We start from the raw sequence: 24093 nt of genomic DNA, 5'->3' as shown, positions 1-24093 counted from the left end.
TTTACCAAATGATCAATATATCATGTACACACTAGATATCAAAAGCCTATATACATGCATAAAACATGAAACAGGCATAAGCATCATAAAAAGAGTACTTAGTGTGGATAGAGGATTGTCAAAACAACAATGCATGTTTGTGGAGGAGCTTTTAAGGCTCATCTTGTAGTGGAATTATTTTATTTTCCAAGGTTTATCCAAATAAAAGGGACAGCCATGGGGTCCAACGTGGCCCCATTATGCCAACCTATTCATGAATATGGTGTAAGAAAAGATCATCTATGAGAATGAATTGTTAAAACTTTATGGAGGCGCATGGTGGCGCTTCATAGATGACATTTTTGGCGTATGGTGGGACAACGTGGATACCCTAACCAAGTTTGTTGCTATGTTAAACGTGGCAGTTAGAGGCCTGGAATTTACATTAAACTACAGTGAGGAAAGTATAATATTCCTAGACACCAAGATTTACAAAAGAGGCACAAAGCTAGAATTTGACCTATATACAAAAGAAACTGATAGGAATACACTCCTACAATATAATAGCTTTCACCCACGCAGTCTGGTAGAGTCACTCCCCAAAAGTCAATTGATGAGGGTACAAAGGAAAGTCACAGAACCAAAAAATGTGGTCAAAAGATCCCAGGAAATGCAAAAGAAATTTCTTGATAGAGGATAGATAAATGTTCAAGAAATTTCTTGATAGAGGATAGATAAATGTAGTAAGAATCTGGGATAATCAAACCCTAAGATAGATAATAAGAACAGAATCGTCTTTTCTTCGCAATATAGCTCCAATGGCAATCAAATAGCTAATATAATAAACAAACATTGGCCTATTTTTCAAAAATGCAACAGTCAGGTTAGAGAGTTCCAAGAAAAAACAAGTATTGCATATAAGAGGGTCAAAAATCTAAGGGCCCATTTTGTGAGGTCTGACATAGGCCCAACTAGGCAGAAACAACAGAGATTTTTGGGCAATAGAAATCTAGGCTGCTATCCCTGTTTGGGATGTATGAGCTGTAGCTCAATAATTAAAGGAATGGAGTTTATTCATCCCAGAAGTGACAAAAAATTAACTATCAAAAATTTCTTTACATGCGATACAACATTTGCTGTTTATTTAATAAAGTGTCCATGTTCCCTCATTTATATTGGAGAGACGGTGAGAAAAGTTCAAGATAGAATAAATCAACGCCGCGCCAATATTAGATGTGGGGATAGGGAAGCCCCTGTTTCTCATCATTTTTTGGAAAAGGGACACAGCATAAGCCAATTGAGATGGCAAATAATTGATCACATGGGTCCCCAGAGGAAGGGAGGTGACCGTGAGAAATTACTCAAACAGAAAGAAATGTATTGGATTAATAGGTTACGGTCAATGGTCCCCAATGGCATAAATAGGGACTTTGACTGGTCGGTATTCTGGTAATAGGCCTTATGCCTATATATTATCTCTTGAAAGTTTAAATAAATATGAGACTTGTGTTATAGGTCAATAAGGTAGTAATGTTCCTTTGAAATGTTTTTCTAGATAATAATATTTGTGTATAGTTATCTAACTGTTTAAAAAAAAAAAAAACATATTGAAAAAATGAGTGAATGTTTTAAAAAATGTTTTTGATTTTAATATTGTATAGGAGGTGTGATAACTGATAAAATTCACAAGGTGGTGCTAGATGTATTCTAATGAATGGCGCCAAACCAAGTAGTTTAAAAGAGGTATTTCAGTGTACTGTGTATATAGCATGATTAAGTGATACTGATCACGAAATGTTGCTAGTCTTTTGTCAAATAAAGACATTTTATTATATCTAGTGTCAAGGTGAAGTTACCAGAAACCTACTTGTTATTCCTTATACAAATGCAAAACACTAATACAATGGTCATTCAGTATTAATATACCTTACACTACAAGTGTTTACATCATTTTCTTGTACATTGTGAAAGGATAATAGCAATTTACATGTGTGCAGTTAACCTTTTAACTTCTAATAAAATAGTCATATATTTGAGCTGGTGCATTATGGGTATACAGTACATGTGTGTTAGATGCATAGATGCATATTTTATAGGCATTACATTTTGAAGTTGTACATTATACTTTTTTTCTAATTGTGTTTAATGTAACAAATGTGTGTTTTTTTTTTTTTTTTGGTGTGTTTTTTGTTTAGAAAAACAAGATTAACAACACAACATATCTTGGATAGAAAATTGTAGCAGCATTTCCAAGTCACAATAATGTGTTTTGAAACATTTCTCACACTGCAAAATGTGTTTTGTAAAAAGGTGTCAATTCTTGAATCTAATGAGCCAATTCTTTTGCCCAAAACTATATCTCTGTATAACAAACCTGATTCTGAAAACTGCATCTCACTGTACCAACCACATTTCAGCAATCCAGGTTGGCAGAGTGAATTATAATATGAATAATTAAAACTGAATATTTTTTTTTTAATTAAGTGCAGGTCTCCCCACTCATTTAGTGATTTAGTGGAAAACCTGTTATTCCATCTAAAATCTTTTCTTATTTTATATGATGTAAATGATTCAAATAGATACACTGTAAATGGATTGGAATATGAAACAATGAATACATATTTTTTGCATATTATTATTTTATGAAATTAATCTATATTTGTATCCAGAGGAACAATGCAAAATTATATATTTATATATATGAGAGAGAGAAAGGGAGAAATGTTCAACACCCTCCAACATAAAGTTGTATATTATTTATTGTGATGTTTAGGGGATAGTTTTCTCCATCCTAAGACTAAGTTACAAATATGTCAATTCTCTTTTAATGTGACCCATCGTCCCATCAATCTAAGCAAGGTCCAATCAGTAAATATTAATCATATATGTGTATCAACTGTCATTAATACCTCATGTGAATCAAATACTTCAATACTTGTATAACATTCTACATCATGCTAATATTGTGTGCACCGTGTGTGCAGCTGCTGGAAGTGACCATAGAATTCAGCTCTACTGGAAGTGAGTCATTACTACCGTAATACCATGTGTGTTCTACTTGATGTGTGAGACATGGAAGTGTAACTATGTTTACAAAACATAATATATACTGTGCTACTAGCAAAGTATTCACAACATAACTTTTTCATTTAGGAGTTAGAGCAATTTAAAAATATAAATTAAAATAAAGTTCTCAAGATGAAACAAATATGTTTACATTGATGAATCTTCATAATAGATTCTTCCATACAATCATCCATGCCCCATCAGTATAGGACTGCATGTGCTTCAAAGAGTAATTACTGCTGAATTTTAATAAAGCAATCAACTCTCCCACAATTCAAAAAATAATGTGCATTTATAAATATGTAGATATAAACAAATGCACATCAGCTCTAAACTGAACTTCTGCTCATGCTCCCACCTCTTGAGTCCACCGGCTCCAGAGTGGGAATATAGTCGCAATATGCTGCACTTTTGTGCATATAAGGAGGCACCCCATAGGAATCACTTAAAGGGACACTGAACCCAAATTTTTTTCTTTTGTAATTCAGATAGAGCATGAAATTTTAAGCAACTTTCTAATTTACTTCTATTATCAAATTTTCTTCATTCTCTTGGTGTCTTTATTTGAAATGCAAGAATGTAAGTTTAGATGCCGGCCCATTTTTGGTGAACTACCTGGGTTGTTCTTGCTGATTGGTGGATAAATTCATCCACCAATAAAAAAGTGCTGTCCAGAGTCTGAACTAATAAAAAAAGCTTAGATGCCTTCCTTTTCAAATACATATAGTAAGAGAACGTAGAAAAAATAATAATAGGAGTAAATTAGAAAGTTGCTTAAAATTGCATGCTCTATCTGAATCATGAAAGAAAAAAATTTGGGTTCAGTATCCCTTTAAACTCCATATGTACCTTAAATTTATAGGGTATATTTTATCAAGTCCATGTATCCAAGTAATTTCTAATTGCAATAATTTCTTATTCTGCCCCCCCTCTTTTTAATTGGGATACATGATTGATGAGTATCACCCTTAGGGGGATATCTATCAAGCTGTCAACTATGCTGCATTCACCAGCACCATTACGCTCGCCTAATATCGCCTAACATCATGGCCACGTATCTCAATACGCTCTCCTTATTTATGAAAAAAGCCTGCAAAAAGACGTGCACCAAATATGGGGCGATGAGCTTCGGACTGTTGTTAACTAACAGTCATCGATCTCGGGTCTATTCTGATTTTTCCAAACTTTATTTATACCCTGTCACTAAACGCCGCCACTATACTAAAATGTTTAACCCCTATCACACCACTCCCTGCCACAGCCGCCACCTAAATAAACTTATTAACCCCTATCCCGCCGCTCCCTGCCACCACCGCAACCTAAATAAACTTATTAACCCCTATCCCACTGCTCCCCGCCACAGCCCCAACCTAAATAAACTTATTAACCCCTATCCCGCTGCTCCCCGCCACCGCTGCAGCCTAAATAAACTTATTAACCCCTATCCCGCCACTCCCTGCCACCACACCGCAACCTAAAAAAACATATTAACAACACTATCTAAACCTATTAACCCCTAAACCTTCAGCCCCCCACATCGCCAAAAACTAAATTAAGCTATTAACCCCTAAACCTAACAACCCCCTAACTTTAAATTAAAATGACAACATCCCTATCTTCAAATAAATTAAAACTTACCTGTAGAATTAAAATAAACTATTTTAAACTAATAATTAACCTACCCTAACTATTATCCTACAATTAAATTAAACTTCCAATTAAATTAAATAAATTACATATTAAAAAACCTAACCCTACTCAAATTAATGAAATATACTATTAAACATTATTAAAAGTACTAAATTACCCAAAAAACAAACACTAAATTACGAAGAAAAAAAAAAACACTAAATTACGAAAAATAAAACACCACATTGTCAAAAATAAAAATGAATTACACCTAATCTAATAGCCCTATCAATATAAAAAGCCCCCCAAAATAAAACAAAAAAACCCTAGCCTACAATAAACTACCAATGGCGCTTAAAAGGGCCTTTTGTGGGGCATTGCTCCAAAGAAATCAGCTCTTTTACCTGTAAAAAAAAATGCAAACACCCCCCAACAGTAAAACCCACCACCCAACCAACCAACCCCCCCAAATAAAAAACTAAAATAAACTAAGCTCCCCATTGCCCTGAAAAGGGCATTTGTATGGGCATTGCCCTTAAAAGGGCATTTAGCTCTTTTACATGTTCAGACCCTAATCTAAAAATAAAACCCACCCAAAAAAAACCTTAAACATAACACTAACCCCCGACGATCCACTTACAGTTATTGACGTTTCACTTGAAGAATCCATCCAGGCGGCAAGAAGTCTTCATCCGGGCGGCCTCTTCCATCTTCATCCATCTGGAGAAGTCCTCATCCAGGCAGCAAGAAGTCTTCATCCAGACAGCATCTTCTATCTTCATCCATCCGGTCGCCGCTGTAAACTGCAACTTCAATGCAAGTGACGCCATCCAGGATGGTGTCCCTTGCATTCCTATTGGCTGAAAGATATCAATCAGCCAACAGGATTAGAGCTGCTAAAATCCTATTGGCTGTTCAAATCAGCCAATAGGATTGGAACAGCCAATAGGATGAGAGCTCAATCCTATTGGCTGATTGGAACAGCCAATAGGATTTTAGCAGCTCTAATCCTATTGACTTATTGAAATCTTTCAGCCAATAGGAATGCAAGGGACGCCATCTTCGATGGCATCACTTGCATTGAATTTCCAGTTTACGATGGTGACGATATGAAGAGGATGCTCCGTGCCGAATGTCTTCAGGATGGACCCGCTCTGGGCCTCTATTTAACCCCTTAATGACCGGACCATTTTTCAATTTTCTTACCCTTAATGACAATGGCTATTTTTACATTTCTGCGGTGTTTGTGTTTAGCTGTAATTTTCCTCTTACTCATTTACTGTACCCACACATATTATATACCGTTTTTCTCGCCATTAAATGGACTTTCTAAAGATACCATTATTTTCATCATGTCTTATAATTTACTACAAAAAAATAATAAAATATGAGGAAAAAATGAAAAAAAACACACTTTTTCTAACTTTGACCCCCAAAATCTGTTACACATCTACAATCACCAAAAAACACCCATGCTAAATAGTTTCTAAATTTTGTCCTGTGTTTAGAAATACCCAATGTTTACATGTTTTTTGCTTTTTTTGCAAGTTATAGGGCCATAAATACAAGTAGCACTTCGCTATTTCCAAACCACTTTTTTTCAAAATTAGCGCTAGTTACATTGGAACCCTGATATCTGTCAGGAATACCTGAATATCCCTTGACATGTATATATTTTTTGTTAGAAGACAACCCAAAGTATTGATCTAGGCACATTTTGGTATATTTTATTTCACCGCCAAATGCGAGCAAATAAAAAAAAAACTTTACATTTTTCACAATTTTAGGTTTCTCACTGAAATTATTTACAAACAGCTTGTGCTATTATGGCACAAATTGTTGTAAAAGCTTCTTTGGTATCCCCTTTGTTCAGAAATAGCAGACTTATATGGCTTTGGCATTGATTTTCGGTAATTAGAAGGCCGCTAAATGCTGCTGCGCACCACATGTAAATTATGCCCAGCAGTGAAGGGGTTAATTAGGTAGGTTGTAGGGAGCTTGCAGGGTTAATTTTAGCTTTAGGGTAGAGATCAGCCTCCCACCTGACACATCCCACCCCCTGATCCCTCCCAAACAGCTCTCTTCCCTCCCCCACCCCACAAATGTCCCCGCCATCTTAAGTACTGGCAGAAAGTCTGCCAGTACTAAATAAAAGGAGTTTTTTTTTTTTTATAAAAAAAATAAAATATTTTAGCTGTGATGGACTCCTGCCTTAGCCCCAACCTCCATGATCCCCCCCCCCCAGCTCTCTAACCCTCTCCCCTATCTAATTGCGGCCATCTTGGGTACTGGCAGCTGTCTGCCAGTACCCAATTTGCCCCAAAAACAAAAGTGTTTTTTGTTCTTTTGTTTTTTTTTATGTTTTCTGTAGTGTAGCAGCCCCCCACAATACCCCTATCCCCCTCCCCTTCCCAGATCCTTTTATATTATTTGATTAAAACATCTTTCCCCCCCCCCCTCTTCCCTCCTCATTGGTGTCAGTGTCAGTGCCAGGTAATGCGCGCGCGCACGCTCGCACATGCACGCGCACGCGCGCCCCCCACACGCTCCCGGCACCCGGCGTGCACATTGCACTTCTAGGAACCGGATGCCGGGTAGCGATGGGCCGCCCACCCGCCTCCCTGTTACACTCCCACCCACCAACGAACCGGCACCATCGCTACCGGTGCAGAGAGGGCCACAGAGTGGCTCTCTCTGCATCGGAGTCTTCTAAAAAGGTATTGCAGGATGCCTCCATATGTAGGCATCACTGCAATACCCTGAGAGCTGCTGGAAGCGATTGCGATCGCTTCCAGCACTCTCTTAGACAACTGACGTACCAGGTACGTCCATTGTCATTAACTACTTGTTAATGCATGACGTACCTGGTACGTCAGTTGTCATTAAGGGGTTAACAAAGTCTGGTGGACATGATCTGACAGTGCGGATCAGGTCCACCAGACCTCGCTGAATGCGGAGAGCAATACGCTCTCCGTATTCAGCATTGCACCAGCAGCTCACAAGAGACACTGCAGGGCCGCCAGCAAGGAGGTGTCAATCAGCCCGATTGTACTAGATCGGGTTGATTTCCGGCGATGTCTGTCCGCCTGCTCAGAGCAGGTGGACAAGTTATGGAGCAGCGGTCTTTGTGACCGCTGCTTCATAACTGCTGTTTTTGTTGAGTCTGAAGACTTGCCAGAAACACGGACCCACAAGCTAAAACAGCTTGCAAACTGGAAAAACTCACAGCAATGTCCAAGCAATTTGTTAGAGTGAGCTGCAGAGTTTTAATTTAAATATTTATTTATTAGAAGCAAATAATTCAGAATACAACATAGCAAAAATGTCACATATACCCATCAGTAAGGTCAGAATTATCTAGTGAGCAAATTCAGCCTTGTCAAAACAAGGACCTAGTTTCATCCTTTACATATACATTAAGATACTACATTGAAATCCACTTATCTGAAACCTTGTATCGTGATAACATACAAATTCTTTGCAAATTTTAAAATATATTATAAAACATAAGATAAATGTATAAACGTGTTCACTCTACTATTTTGTTTAGGATCTAAGACAGGTGCATGCAGTAATGAACTTAGTAAGAAATAATTAGCAAAAGAGAGAATAACCAATATATATTTTATTATTAAAGAATGACAAGCACTCTGATCCAAAATAAAGAAAATATTTAGTTAAACCTCTCCACCAGTATCTGAGACACCCAAACCACCAAACTGAAACAAATGTAAATTAATTACACCATAGAACATAAAAAAAACGAACATAACAAATCCAGGCCTGGAAATCTTCATAAAGTAATAGAGCAGGTACAGGGTAAACTTGAGCACAGATCCAAAACATCCTTATACAAGAAAATTAGGCAATGCAAACAATGTTCAAATAACACTAAGCTACATACAGTACAGGTTAGAGTCCATTCAAAGCACTTAGTGTATAAAACACGCTCCGTATATAGTTCTGTAGGACTGTGATTACCATTGACTGATGTATGCTTGGCACAAATCCCAGGGAAAACAAAGCAAGTTAAAATCCCTCACCCTATTTTGCAGCAACCTTTCTTAAATTGAATAAATGAAAGCGTGCACTGGGTGTAAACAAACTTCCCATTTGGAACTACAGCAGCCACAGCAGCAAAGCCACAGACATCCCGTGTTGTTGCTTCATCCAGCGCTTCATACCATACTCTTTGGGAACTGTCAAGGCATATAACAGTTGCACTCAACAATTGCACTTGATCTCCTCCGGATATGCCAAAGATTTCCAGCTATAAGCCGTAGGATTAGCTTGTTTCGAATGTGCCGGTAATAGGAGCATCAAACATGATGCGCTTCGCCCTTCCCCTTTGTGGGCTTACTTTAGGGCTTCATCAGATGCAAATTGTTGTTAGATCTGGTCTTTTATAGCACCTGATATCCAGAATATTTTCAATGCTCCTCCTTTCAAATTTAAAGGAACCACCAGCAATACCATTCTAAGTAGAAAATGTTACTTTGTACAGAATAACAATGTTACTAACATACAACAGTGTATAAATGTATATTCCATAATGATTGCATCCAGAACAAAATGTATCAAATCAGCTTCTTTGGAAAGTGGCAACACAGCATTAATTATCAAAAGGCACATATGTCTGCAACATCGTATAATTTATAAAAAAAACTCTACATATTTGTTAATGATATTGTAGGCTATATTCAGATGTATATAGAATTTTTTTGCTAAAGTATTACAGGAAACACAAGAAATCAATTGTTTCATTAAAGGGACAGTCTAGTCTAAATTAAACTTTCATTATTCAGATAGGACTTTTAATTGTAATCAACTTTCCAATTTACTTTTATCATCAAATTTGCTTTTTTCTCTTGGTATTCTTAGTTTAAGCTAAACATAGGTAGGCTCATATGCTAATTTTTAAGCCTTTGAGGGCTGCCTCTTATCACATGATTTGTAAATCTCTTTTCAACACAAAGAGACAGAAAGTACACGTGGGCTATATAGATAACACTGTGTTCAGGCACAGAAAGTTATTTAAGATTTAGCACAAAACAATGCTAAATTTAAGACAATAGATAATAAAAAGTCACAGTCATGTGATCAGGGGGCAGGAAGAAGGTTCCTAGATACAAGGTAATCACAGAGGTAAAGAGTATATTAATATAACTGTGTTGGTTATGCAAAACTGGGGAATGGCTAATAAAGGGATTATCTATCTTATAAAACAATAACAATTTTATGGTAGACTGTCCCTTTAAGGCCATGGGGTGCTAGTGTATTTAATCTATACATCCAGCGGGATTCCTTTTGTAATAACAAATATTCAACATCTCTACCTCAACGGTGTTGTTTTATATATTGTATGCCAGTTACTTTCATGATTGTAAAATCTGAACTATGATATGTTTCAAAATGTCTGGCAACTGGGCTTTCTTGTACCTTCCCTTTTTATATCATCCCTATCTTCACTTACCCGATCTCTTCCCTTTTTATATCATCCCTATGTTCGCTTACCCGATATTTCAAGTCTCGTTTCATTTTTCCTATGTAATACAGGGGCCAGGAGCAATGTAAAAGATAAATGACACCTGTTGTGTTACAAGTAATCCATTGCTTAATGTCATATTGTTTACCTGTATTGGTTTCAAATGTATTAGTCTTTTCTATGAACCTACAGTACACACAGTGTCCACATGGGCTACGCCATTTACTTTGAGCCCATAGCCATGTCTGTGATGTGACCAGTATCCTATATTCACTTTGCACCAGTCTATCCTTAAGGCTTGTTGCCCTACGTGCTGTTAGTAAAGGGTAATCCCCAAAACATTCTCTTAATTCGGCATCAACTCTTAAAATATGCCAATATTTTGTTCATTATACATCTGAGTTGATCCCAATGTGAGTTGTACTTTGTTATAAGGCGTACTTTGCCTCCATCCTTTCTTTCCTTGTTGTTGCTATATAGCAAATCACTTCTCTGGCTTTTCCTAGCTCTAACCTATGCCCTTTTAATTTGTCTCTTTGAATAACCCCTATCAAGAAACCTGTGGGACATATCTTTAGCTTCCTCAAAATTGCCCAAGCTGCAGCAGTTCAAACATAAGAACTGTCCAGGGATACCTGTTTTTAAGCTTTCAGGATGATGACTGCTAGCATGTAGAAGGCTATTTGTAGCAGTGGATTTACGATGTACTTTAGTGTTTAAACAGTTACCATTTTTCCTGATAGTTAAGTCTAGGAAAGTGGCTTCCTCTTTACTAATTTCACTAGTAAGGAAAATGTTATATCCATTATCGGTATTTAGAATCTCCAAGAAAGTTTCTAGCAACTATTTGCTGCCCTTCAATTGTAAAAGGATGTCATCAACATAACGTAGGCCTATTTGCATGGGTTAATTGGTTCCTATAGCAGTGGAGATATTAGGGAGCTGTCCTTTTTGCTCATATGAGTAAGGTCCTGTGGCTCTTTCTCTCCTCCTTTCCCTTAGTCATCGGAACATTTGGATCATCAGAACATGATATCTTCAAAACAAGTAGGAGGATCATGACATACCAGCTCATCCATTAATGTCTCTGAGATCCTTAAGTGATCTAGGAGGGATGGTTTATTCCAAGCTGTATCAGCAGAGATGTGTCTGAATTAACTAATGTATTCATCAACAGGTCTTCAACAGGTGTACAGTCTTGCTGAAGGACCCAAAGAACTGTGCCTGCTAATGAGGTGCAATGAGGGTCATAATATAATAAATTAATGGCTATAAGAATCTAGGGAGTCCAGTTTGCTGCTATTAGTGAGAACCAAATTATGAACCCTAGAACTGAGGCTCCCCAGAGAGCAAAGAGATTATTGTGTGGACCTGTATAAAGTTAGCTGAGTATGTCCTGGGCTTGACTGCAAACATAATTTTACATACTGTAATGAAACTACAATAGCTGCTTCTATCAATAGTGAAACACTCAGGCAGAGAAATGTTGGGCTCCGGTACAGGTGTCACTTTACTTGGTAGTGTCAAGCTAACTTACAACTTCTTCCCCCTTACCTATCTCAATAAAGTTTTGCCAAATTCTCTGCCTGCTTTAGTCAGCACCTATTCCGACTTTACACAGCTCTACAAATATAGGAGCTGCCGAACTGATCAACACGCCTGTTTTAATTTCATTTTCATGCTGTCTTTTTAACAATCTGCGCTGTGCTGCTACTCCTCCTCTCCAGATGTCCTACTACTAGAAACTATTAAAATCTATAAGTAGTATACCTAGCATGAGAGTTTCAGCGTTACCTCCTTGCTGTTCTTACATTGATATATCAGTAATAATATAGGTGTAATTTGTTTCCCAAACATAATATCTCAGTCTCTGGGGGATATTTATCAAAGGTCTATCGGACCTGATCCGACAGTGCGGATCAGGTCCGACAGACCTTGCTGAATGCAGAGAGCAATACGCTCTCCGTATTCAGCATTGCACCAGCAGTTCTTGTGAGCTGCTGGTGTAACGCTGCCCCCTGCAGATTCGCAGTCAATCAGCCGCCAGCAGGGGGGTGTCAATCAACCTGATCGTACTCGATCAGGGTTGAATCTGAGCAGGCTGACAGGTTATAGAGCAACGGTCTTTAGACCGCTGCTTCATAACTGGTGTTTCTTGATAGATATGCCCCTCCTTGTTTATTCTGCTACCTAACCATTTTTATTCATCTTTTGGTTAAATATAAGCAGATTTATTAAACTATCTGCAGAGAGACGGATACCTTATTTTCAGTATAAGGTGTTTCTTTCTTTTCTGCACACAATTCCACATAGTGGATGCGGAAACACTTGAAACTCAAGATACACACTACTATCTAAGCATAAGTCTGTAATTGAGATCCATTCATATATCAAATGATGCAGTGGTGTTACAGGTTGTTAATTTGGTTTCAGTTGGTGTAATTGGGGCTATCTGCTGGGAAAGAGAATTGAGTGCTAGAACTATACCTGCTGAGTAAATTTTTAAAGGTTTGTACATTAATGTCAGGCTGGAGTGATTGCCACCTATGGTGTTGCAGGTGATGGTCCACCTATGCAGAAGTAAAGCAGACTGTCCAGAGTAGCAGGTTAGGTAATACACTGAAGATCAGTCTGTGCAAGCTTAGATACAAAGGAAGCAGGAGAAACAAAGTCCAGTTTATAGGCCAGGGGTCATACACAGTGAAGCAGTCCAAACAAGGTTTTAATTCAAAAGGAGCAAGAAGGAGATTGAGTCTAGAAAAAACAGACAGAGATCAGGAATCTAGAAAGCAACACAAGGACTGGTAAATCAGCAAGCAACAGGAGCTTGCAAACTAAAAAAACTCACAGCAATGTCCAAGCAATTTTTAGAGTGAGCTGCAGAGTTTTAATTGAAATATTTCTTTATTAGAAGCAAAGAATTCCGGATACAACAAAATTTCACATATACTCATCATTAAGGTCAGAATTATCTAGTGATCATTAAGGTCAGTCTTGTCAACACAAGGACCTAGTTTCATCCTTTACATATACATTCAGATGCTACCTTGAAATCAACTTATCTTACACCTTGTATCGTGATAACATACACATTTTTTGCAAATTTTTAAACATATTTTAAAACATAAATAACATTCTCAACCTAACTTAAAGGGACATGAAACCCAAATTTTTTTCTTTCATGATTCAGATAGAGAATACAATTTTAAACAACTTTCTAATTTACTTCTATTATCTAATTTGTTTAATTCTCTTGGTATCATTTGTTGAAGAAGCAGCAATTCAGTATTGGTTTTAAACTGAACTCATGGGTGAGCCAATCACAATTGATATATATATATATATGCAGCTACCAATCAGCAGCTAGAACCTATGTTCTCTGCTGCTCCTGAGCTTGCCTAGATAAATCTTTCAGCAAAGGATAACAAGAGAAGGAAGCAAATTAAATAATAGAAGTAAATTGGAAAGCTGTTTAAAATTGTATTCTTCATCTGAATCATGAAAGAAAATTTTTGGGTTTCATGTCCCTTTAAAAATTTCTTTGGTACTATTAGTGGACAACTACACACTAACCTGCCCAAATCAAGTCTCATCTCTTTCTTAGCGGAGAATGGTGTCTGGTAAGTGAATCCTGAAAATCTGAAAGGGTTAATTCTATAGTTTTTTCTAAATTGTTATACAATAGCACTTGACCTCTGATGATTCCTCTATTATTCCTGCTCTGAGCTGTAGAGATTCATAGGGCAAGACCCCTTCTCTGGGAGTGGCTCAGAAGGATGACAGCCAAAGCAAAATATAAATCTTTTGTAAGTAAATGTACATGCAGTTTTACTTGGAGTTTTGCTATCTTGCAGTTCCTCACTTTCACCGCATAGATTGGTAGTGCTCACATTCCTTTCTGTATACTATTGTGCTGTAGGCCTTAATCTTAGGGACTGGATTAATGGCGGAAAGAGCAGAGATGCACAAGATGAAAAAGAGGTAGGTGAGGGTGATAGGAGAGGGACCTGGGCAAACAGACCAAGGATGGATAAGATGCAGATTTGGCACAGGGCATGTCAGATTGAACCAATCCCTGCTCAATGCCGGCAGCAACAGATACAATGGTTCAATTTCTATGAGGATTTATTGCTATACCATAACAAGGAGACATATTAATAGTCTGAACAAATGATAAACCATTTTTTTTAATACTGCACATTCGTGTTAATCTAAACTCAGGTTGTCAATTAAATTTACTTGCTATACCTTGGTGGTCATATTTTGTAGCCCTCTTGTATGTAACCTTGGACACGTTGTGCTCTTGGCGTCACCCCTAAAATAATTTAGGGCTTCACTAGGGCCTAGTTTCCAATGAGGTGAAAAATTGAGTAAACTGGTGATAAAAACATTTATCTCCATTAAAGTCTATGGAGGTTTTCTAAGATACCACCAGTTTCCCCACTTTACCACCTTAATGGAAAGAAGGCCTATGTGTGAGAGGAGTATTAGTATATGCTGGTGTGTCAGAATCAGTTGAATCACCCTCAATGATATCTACTGTGTGTGGACTAGGGCATGAGGGCCTTCTATGTCTCCTGTATCTATGTGGTCTAGTATGGCCTTTCGCTGTGATTGTCAGCCACATATGCACTTTCTTATCTTTGTAATTGCTATTCACTGTTATCAATTTGCAATGTTTAAAGTCTATATCAAATCCAGTAGCTTTGACGACTATTTGTATCCAGAGGAGCAATACACAATTATATATATATACAGAGAAGAAGCGCACTCCAAAGGTCTTTCATCAAACAATGTGGTCACTTTAATGTGAACATTTTCGGGTTAAATAACCCATCTTCAGACAAACAGTGTACAAAAGCACTTACCCACCACCAAAATTATAACATCTCATAGAAACTGCTAGATGCCACATTCTCCCCAGTAGACCCGCCCCCAACATAGGCGTAATCGTCCAGGGCAGCGTGAGTCTGCGTGTGAAACATCTGTTATAAACAAATAGAAAACAAATAAAAAAACAAATAAAAAAACACAAAAACAGGATATGAGCATAACTTAAAACAGCATGTCAATAAACAGAGACAATGCTACAATAAAAGTGAGACAATCCTACAATAAAGGTTTTTGGTAAGTATAAGCCCGGAGCTTGTAGTGCGAGTCCCATTGCACTCATGCGTTTACTGGTGGTTACTATGGTAACAAACACTAGGAAGCGCCAATAGGCGGAAGATAATTGTATGCAGCCAATGTAAATAGCCCACAGAATAAACAAACACTATCCATACAACACGTCAGCTGTAACTATAAGGAGATACAATACAATACTGACAAACTAGCAAAAAGTGGGCTAACCTAGTAGGACTCACTCACTCTTGTGGACCGCTACATCTGCAGTAGTACTAGATAACATACAAATATAGGAAATCATAACAGCTAAGGTGGCACGTATACAACTCACTGTAATCCGGGTTAAGGTCCCGGTCCTCCAAAAAGAGGTAGGTATTATGAGCTAGGACAAATAATAAAACATATGGGATGGTAATTAATATAACCACTAAGATACTGTAAAAAAAAATGTTTATAACAGATGTTTCACATGCAGACTCACGCTGCCCTGGACTATTATGCCTGTGTTGGGGGCGGGTCCACTGGGGAGAATGTGGCATCTCGCAGTTTCTATAAGATGTTATAAGTTTGTTGGTGGGTAAGTGCTTTTGTACACTGTTTGTCTGAAGACAAGTTATTTAACCCGAAAACTTTCACATTAAAGTGACCACATTGTTTGATTAAAGACCTTTAGAGTGAGCTTCTTCTCTGCATATATATTAATTATATTTTGCTGCACCCAAGGCTGTTGGACCTTTGTTCTGGAATGCACACTGTCCGGTGATAATATATATATATATATATATATATACAGTACATACACACAATGTATTTATGTATATATATATATATATATATACTGTATATTTATTAACATTCACATGTACAATAAAATATTCTTAACTCACCCATATACTGTATATGTGCACCCGAGTCACATGATGTCTTCCAGATATGCCCTCCCTGGAAATGCCATGGTATGCATTTAGTGCAACTGCTCATCTGCAAGCAGGGTCACAGAGCTCCTAGGGGCCAACTGGAAAAAAGTGAAGAAAAAACATTAACTTTAGTGAATATTACGTATCACAATATAGGTTATACCAAGCAGTTACACTATTTCTGATGAGCAAAAAATAGCAGGTATAAAGTGGATAACGTAAAAAAATATATGTTTATTATATAGCAAAAATTGTAAAAAACAGCACAAAGAGCTGTTAACACACACAGATGAAGCCACTGAAGGCAGGCCAACAAAAAAACACGGTGGTTACACTATTTCAACTAGTCCATATCTGTCTAATGATATTTCAAACTGCTCCATCATACAGTAGTCTCAATAATACTCAAGAGACTAATACAAAGAATAATCCCCTAAGGCTCAATATGAGCCCTCATCAAAGCACCTTTAACCTTATTGCCTTACTACTAGTAAATTAGACTGTGTTTTGAACTTGCTATTATTAAAGTTAGAAAAAGCAATGTAAATCCAATTGTGCACTTAACTTTTTAGGGTTTGGCATATCTAGGGCATAAATCAACTTTGTCTCTTTTTGCAAAAATAACTTGTCCCTATAATCACCTTTACTTAGAGCAGGGACATGATCTATAATATAATAAACCTGAAATCAGACACTAAATGTTGTTGATGCACAAAATGTCTAGCCACTGGTTGATCCTATAATTTAGGGCAGCCAAAATAGCAGACTGGTAGTTAGCCATCCAGGTTCATAAATCATCTTCGGTTTTAGCCATATAAAATTTTATTCATGGACAGTGCAACATATAAACTATAACCTTTGTGGTACAAGTTACACGGTACCTGATCTCATCCTTTTTATATTCCAAGTATGTGTGAAATATGTACTCTGTGTTAACAACTATTTTTGGTAATGCTTATCCATGTTTTGCGTAATAACATGTCAGTTTGAGATCATCCCCTCCTTTAACCCACTAAGGGTCCATCCATTTGTTTGAAAGGTAAGATTGTATCTGTAGACAAACTATTCCAATGTTCTCTCAAAATATATATTAGTAAAAAAATACTAGTCTATTCAAATAAGTTTCTTTATGCTGAATGCAGCTGTTCCCTATCATAGCCTTGCTCTTTAAACCTACTTTACATCTCCAAGATCTGATTTTCTTTCATCTTAGAGTCAGAGTTATTAAGGACTACTCTTAAATTGTGACATAGATAGTGCCCTCTTTAAACTTGCAGGGTGGCAGCTTGTTAATTGCAGTAATGAATTTCTGTCAGTGTCCTTCTGATAAAGGTTAGTTTGTAGCCTTGGCAATGCGATAGGAAATACCGAATATCTCATTGACTTTAAATGTGGTACCCTCATAGAATGCTACCTTTGCCATAAGCCAGTTTGTAAAATCTCTGCCCTATTAGATCTTCCCAGGCAACTTTAAGTGCTATTATTGTGAAGTCCAGTGGGCATATTTATCAAGCTACAGGCTCGCCAGAAACAGAAGTTATGAAACATAACTGCTCGCCGGAAACAAAATTATGAAGCATAACACGCTCACCGGAAACAGAAGTTATGAAGCATAACCTGCTCTGAGGCGGTGGACAGAAATCGACAGAAATCAACCTGAAGTAATACGATTGGGTTGATTGACAAATCTGCAGGTGGCGGTATTGCACCAGCAGTTCAAAAGAACTGTTGGTGCAATGACAAATGCCAAGAGTGTATGCTGTCTGCATTTATCGAGGTGCAGCAGACATGATCTGCTATATCAGATCATGTCCGCTCCCACAATCATAAATATTCTACTAGGTATGAAGTGGTAGACCATGCAAACTCACAAGCACAACAACTGAATGCTGAATCACGTAGAATGTAAAAATTGAATATCATATGTTGCTTTACTCACTACATAGTTACAAACTGCCCCTGGCAACTACATCAGCACAAAAACTGCATCAGGAGCTTTATGAAATGGGTTTCCATTGCTGCGTATCTGCACACTAGACTAAAATCAACATGCAGAATTCCAAGTGTTAGCTGGAGTGGTGTAAAGCATGCCGCCATTGGGCTCTGAAGTATTGGAAACGTGTTTTCTGGACTGATGAATCATTCTTCACTATCTAGCTGTCCTATGGAAGAATCTATGTGTAGTGGATGCCAGGTGAAAGCTACCATAATGCTTGGTGGGGGAGGGATAATGATGGTTGGCTGTTTATAAGGGTTTGGACTAGGCCCCTTTGTTCTAGTGAAGACTCATCTTAATGCTAAATAAAAGAAAGACATTTTAGACAACCATGTGCTTCCAAGTTTATGGCAATGGTTTGGGGCTGTCCTTTCTTGTTCTCCCAAGGTACATGAAAATATGGTTTGATGATTTGGGTATGGAGGAACTCCTGTGATCTTCACACAGCCCTGACCTCAACCTCATTTAACACCTCTGGGATTAATTGGAACACAGATTGTGAGCTAGACCTTCTTGTCAGTGCCTGATCTGACAAATGCTCTTTTTACTGAATAGACACAAATTCCCACAGAGACTTTTCAAATTCTAATGGAAAGCTTTTTTGAGAAAATTGGTGGCTGTTATAGCCACAAAGGGGGGGCGATGACTCCATATTAATGACTATAATTTTGGAATGGGATGTTCAACAAGGTATCTTGACATTTCCTGATTTTTCATCTCTGTTTATGATATCTACTAGGCTTACATATCTAGGTTACTTGTCTGAAACAGTTAATTTAAATTAAGCTGTTTTCTCAGAATAGAAAAAAGTCAAAGACCACAAACCCTATTGCTGGTTATTAGTTTTCCACCTTAATGATGGAGACAATACCAGCTGCAACATCCTATTACTTAGAAACAGATACGTTTTTTTCTGTGCCTTTTACAGTGTATCTTCTTCAACTGTTCAAGATCTATAGGCCCTGAACCACAGGTGTTTCTCCCAGAGATAATTGACAAAGACCTAGGCTTCTACTGCAGTTTAATATCCTCTTTTTCTTTTACAACTCTGATTGAAGAAACATAACTGCTCGCCGGAAACAAAAGTTATGAAGCATAACACGCTCGCCGGAAACAGAAGTTATGAAGCATAACCTGCTCTGAGGCGGTGGACAGAAATCGACAGAAATCAACCTGATCTAATACGATTGGGTTGATTGACAAATCTGTAGGGGGCGGTATTGCACCAGCAGTTCACAAGAACTGTAGGTGCAATGATAAATGCCAAGAGTGTATGCTGTCTGCATTTATCGAGGTGCAGCAGACATGATCTGCTATATCAGATCGTGTCCGCTCCCACAATCATAAATATTCCTCTAGGTATGAAGTGGTAGACCATGCAAACTCACAAGCAGGACTACTGAATGCTGAATCACGTAGCATGTAAAAATTGAATATCATATGTTGCTTTACTCACTACATAGTTGCAAACTGCCCCTGGCAACTACATCAGCACAAAAACTGCATCAGGAGCTTTATGAAATGGGTTTCCATTGCTGAGTATCTGCACACTAGACTCAAATCAACATGCAGAATTCCAAGTGTTAGCTGGAGTGGTGTAAAGCATGCCGCCATTGGGCTCTGAAGCATGGGAAACGTGTTTTCTGGACTGATGAATCATGCTTCACTATCTAGCTGTCCTATGGAAGAATCTATGTGTAGTGGATGCCAGATGAAAGCTACCATAATGCTTGGTGGGGGAGGGATAATGATTTTTGGCTGTTTATAATGGTTTGGACTAGGCCCCTTTGTTCTAGTGAAGGCTCATCTTAATGCTAAATAAAAGAAAGACATTTTAGACAACCATGTGCTTCCAAGTTTATGGCAATGGTTTGGGGCTGTCCTTTCTTGTTCTCCCAAGGTACATGAAAATATGGTTTGATGATTTGGGTATGGAGGAACTCCTGTGATCTTCACACAGCCCTGACCTCAACCCCATTTAACACCTCTGGGATTAATTGGAACACATATTGTGAGCTAGACCTTCTTGTCAGTGCCTGATCTGACAAATGCTCTTTTTACTGAATAGACACAAATTCCCACAGACACTTTTCAAATTCTAATGGAAAGCTTTTTTTGAGAAGATTGGTGGCTGTTATAGCCACAAAGGGGGGGGGGGGGGGGCGATGACTCCATATTAATGACTATAATTTTGGAATGGGATGTTCAACAAGGTATCTTGACATTTCCTGATTTTTCATCTCTGTTTATGATATCTACTAGGTTTACCTATCTAGGTTACTTGTCTGAAACAGTTAATTTACATTAAGCTGTTTTCTCAGAATAGAAAAAAGTCAAAGGCCACAAACCCTATTGCTGGTTATTAGTTTTCCACCTTAATGATGGGAACAATACCAGCTGCAACATCCTATTACTTAGAAACAGATACGTTTTTTTTCTGTGCCTTTTACAGTGTATCTTCTTCAACTGTTCAAGATCTATAGGCCCTGAACCACAGGTGTTTCTCCCAGAGATAATTGACAGAGACCTAGGCTTCTACTGCAGTTTAATATCCTCTTTTTCTTTTACAACTCTGATTGAAGAATTCGCCATCTCAGATACTAATAATAATCAAAATGTCAGACAGCTTACCAAGGACATCTTTACATTTTATTGGGTGATGAAGAAAATTGTTGATGACCCACATCTAATTGTTTTTACTATGCACAGCCTGGTTAAACCTGATCCAATATTAGTTAAAGATTTATCAGAAGCTCTCAACAATGAAGTAAATAATATGGGCATAACAGCCTTGTTTGAACTTATGTCACCTCTGTCGCTATATATTTACTGATATAAGGAATTAGCATTAAAAAAGTAAGATTTGATTTTGACATTTGATATTAGATATGATTTTGAAGATCAGACCAAATCCAGTCAGCTAGTCTTATTATTTGTTGAAGAAGGATCTCAAGAGCATATTCTAGGGGACCAATTATGTAAAGGGATTTGGACTTGTGAGATCCTATAACATCTCTCCAGTACTATGAAGCCTCTTAAGTAATTTTTTAATGTTTTTATAACTTTAAACACTAAAGAGGTATTCCCTGCTTTTAAGTATGTGACGGCAATGCATACATTACAATAGGACTGAATGACTTATTGAAATAGAATTATGTAGTACAAATTTTATTGTTTAATCACGTTTAAACCCATAACAAAATTGTTCTGCAATTATCGTATTTTATGGAAAAATATGTACCAAAATCATGCAGGAAAGAAACACTTTATGGTGCACAGAAGAAATTGTAATATAACTACACTGCACATGTGAAAATCAATGTGAAATGTGTTTTCAAAATAAATTCAAAGCATTTAGTATTTTCATTTTTGTAAAATTAGTTTACCGATTTCTCCACTAATTCTGTGGTATTCTGTAAACATTTTCCCCTCAATTTTTCTTGCAAATTAAAAGGTGGCGAGATTTTGTCAAAATACGCAAAACGCTTGTTACTCTAATATAGCAACCACATGTTTACGTAAATAGACAATTGTAAGGTACTATATGCTGAAAGCAAAGTGAACTGATCTGTATTAACTTCAGAACTCAGTGCTCCATGCTAACTTTGTTTTCCCTAGAATAGTTTCAGTTCTAGCAAGCACCATTACTTTGTATGGGAGATTTCTTGCCAGTTGCAAGGACAGCCCATGTTTTATAGAATTCATTGAGGGCTGCCCCTGAGAATGTTGGTGTGTTAAACCATGTCTAGCCCAGCAAAGTTTATAGATCGGCCCTAGGTGTCCATTTTGGCATGGTTTATTATCTTTTCACAACTATCTAGCAAAAACTAAACATTAGAACGAGGCTGCCATAGGAGCCTATTTCAGTGTGCTCTCATGATTTACTTATAATATCAGTGCACATTATTGTGCGTTGGTGTTACAAAGTGGAGCACTAATATTGTTTCTGAATATTGTTTGAATTTAGTTGATGTTTCTACAAGCAGTAATTTCAGGTTTTTCCACCAACATTCTATTTACCACTGCTCCATATTATTTGTATCTACAGGCGGCCCTCGTTTTGCGCCTGTTCAATTTGCACTGGTTCAGAATAACGCCCCTTTTTCAGTCATGTGACTGTTATTGAGAAGTACTGAGAAGCAGTGCATTGATTAAAATAAGGGTAGACCGACCAGTAGGTGGAGCTGTCCGCTTGTGTTGCAGCTAAGAAATTACAAGTCTAGTTTGCTGAAATGAATCAGTATAAACAGACCTGAGCTATCGAGCAGCTTTATGTAGAATATATAAGTATTAAGGCGCTAGATTTAATAACTTTTATGCCTCTTGCTCAGACTATCTCCTTCCTAGATAGTATAATAAAAGCAATTACAAGGATTTGGATGAAGTTGAGGCGCTAGCAAAAAGCACTAAGAGTTAAAAATCAATGGAGGACTGTATAAAGAAAATGGACGGGGTGTATCCCCATAGAGGTAAATACAGGTAACCTTTACCTAGCTATAATTGGTACAAGTTGTGGTATCAAATATAGTAAAATATATTTAGCAATTTATTACACTATATAAAAATACAATAATAAATTCCCTATAAAATATTCATAGAATAAATCAGTGTTGCAACACTAAAAAGAAAAGAAAAGACAAGAAAAGAAAAAAAGAGCTCTGATACAAACACCCCAACATGCATAAAATATAAAAAAAAATCTGTTAAAGTAATGTACTTTAAGCTTGGTGTTGCTCCTGTACATAGTCCCATCTAAGAAGCGCTAATTTGAAGTATTTGTAGTCCAAGTTATGTAGCACTATCTTTGTTTAGTATATATAGGTTTGTATCCAAATTATACCTATATTTGGAAGAGATCAGTTCTTTTGAATAATTTAGTATGTGCTATACAGCTTCATATGACTGGGATTTCTTAAAATATTGTTCCAATAGAAGACATGTCTTTAAACTTTAAGTGTGTCATATTAGTATATCAGGCGGTGTCAGACCGGTTCTCTTACCATGTATCAAGTCACGCTTTAATATGGTCTCTGTGATCATCCGTTTAAACTTTCTAAAATAATCACCACAAAACCTCCTTCCTGGTTTCTATAAGTACCTATGGAGAAAGAAGTCTGTCTGGCAGGTTCTCTTACCCACGATAAGGGCGGAGGTCTAGTAGTAATGGACAAAACAAAATATTGCACAGAAGCAGAAAGACTCCTTGGTGACAAAAAGACATATAGAAAATTAGAATTGAATCCCACTGAAAAATTCAATAAAAAATTGGTGTGCATCTTGGATAGTGGAAAGAGGACTGGTATATTAAAAGAAGGAGAATATAATTTCATTCTGAACAAATTCCTTAGGTTGCCGGTCTTTTACCACTTACCAAAGATACACAAACGTTTAAATACTCCCCCGGGGAGACCTATTATTTTGGGGATTTGCTCTATGACGTCCAATTCATCTAAATATGTAGATACCTTTCTACAGAAATATTATAGTTAATTTAGAGACCTACCTTAAAGATTCCACCAGTCTTTTAACATTATTACAAAACACAAAATGGGAAGAAAACATGTTGATGGCCACATGTGACGTCACCTCATTATACACATCAATAAATCATAATTTTGGGGTATAGGCTGTGGACTCTTTTTTAACAAAGGATGGTGATTTACCCAAGGAACAAAGGGAGTTTCTGCTGCAAAGCATAAGATATATATTAGAACACAACTACTTTTCATTTAATAATAAATACTACTTCCAAATTGAGGGTACGGCGATGGGCACAAGGTTCGTACCAAGCTATGCAAATCTTTTTATGGGTGATTGTGAACAAAGATTCCTCAGTCACTCTGAGTTTGGTGCAAACCTTGTGCTCTTCAAGAGGTATATAGATTATATTATTA

This window comes from Bombina bombina, chromosome 2, assembly GCF_027579735.1.
Source record: "Bombina bombina isolate aBomBom1 chromosome 2, aBomBom1.pri, whole genome shotgun sequence".
Taxonomy (NCBI): Eukaryota; Metazoa; Chordata; class Amphibia; order Anura; family Bombinatoridae; genus Bombina; species Bombina bombina.
Note: the sequence above shows the minus strand (reverse complement) of the source record.